Source organism: Trypanosoma theileri, assembly GCF_002087225.1.
Source record: "Trypanosoma theileri isolate Edinburgh chromosome Unknown TM35_Tth_94_V1, whole genome shotgun sequence".
Taxonomy (NCBI): Eukaryota; Euglenozoa; class Kinetoplastea; order Trypanosomatida; family Trypanosomatidae; genus Trypanosoma; species Trypanosoma theileri.
In genome coordinates, this window is record NW_021639936.1 from 32578 (window position 1) to 32931 (window position 354).

Consider the following 354-nt stretch of genomic DNA (forward strand, 5'->3'; position numbering starts at 1 on the left):
TCTAATTAATTTTTGTATTCTACACTGGTGGCAAATCCCTCTTTCCCCCATTCACACCCCTCATGGGTAGCAGTGGTGTTAACTGAAAGAGATTTAGAAAATAACCCTTTCCTTCCAAATATCAAGTTAAGTGAGGAGAGATGTGATGTATAACAAAAAAAGAATTGTTTTGAATCACATGTAAACAAACCCAACCACGTAGCCTGTATATGTGTATAAAATTCAGGTGAGATGCTTTGTTTTGTTTTTTTATGTTAAATTTTGTATATTGAGATTTCACGCAACGCTGTCAATTATCATTTGTTTTTAATTTGTTTTTCTACTGAACCATGTCAATCTTTACAAACAGAATCA